Raw genomic sequence first — 631 nt, 5'->3', positions numbered from 1 at the left:
TAAAATATTGAGAATTTTCTCACCTGTGTTTATGAAGTATATTGCTTTATGTTTTACTTTACTGGTAATGTCTTTATGTGGTTTTGCTAAAAGTGTAATGGAAGCTCCATAGAATAAACTGAGAATTATTCCTTTCTCCGTTTTTTCTGGAAAAAATAGCATTGATATTATATCTTTGTAAATCTTTTGTAGAAATCACTAATGAAATCTGGGCCTAGAGTGTTGTTTGAAATATAGTTTTAAACTACAAATTCAATTTTTGTAATAGAAATAGGGCTATCAGGTTGGTTTTACCTTTTTTTTTTAAGTGATGTGGAGTATCTTGTGTTTTCAAGAAATTTGTTCATCTACACTGTTGTATATATTGGCTTAAAGTTGCTTTGGTAACTGTAGAAATAATTATTAATAGTCACTCTTTCATCCCTGATATTAATAACTCATATCCTTTCTAATTTTTTTCCTGATTAGTTTGGCTAGAGGTACATAACTTTTATAGATTCTTTCCAAATAATTAGCTTTTGGTTTCATTGATTTTTCTCTATTTTTTTGTGTGTTTTATTCTATTTGTTTCTTCTCTGATTTGTATTATTTTTTCTTCAGCTTACTTTTAATTTGTTCTTTTTTCTGTATT

The sequence above is a fragment of the Propithecus coquereli genome, unplaced genomic scaffold (assembly GCF_000956105.1).
Source record: "Propithecus coquereli isolate 6110/MARCELLA unplaced genomic scaffold, Pcoq_1.0 Scaffold96, whole genome shotgun sequence".
In the NCBI taxonomy this organism is placed as follows: domain Eukaryota; kingdom Metazoa; phylum Chordata; class Mammalia; order Primates; family Indriidae; genus Propithecus; species Propithecus coquereli.
This window is presented reverse-complemented; position numbering follows the sequence as displayed.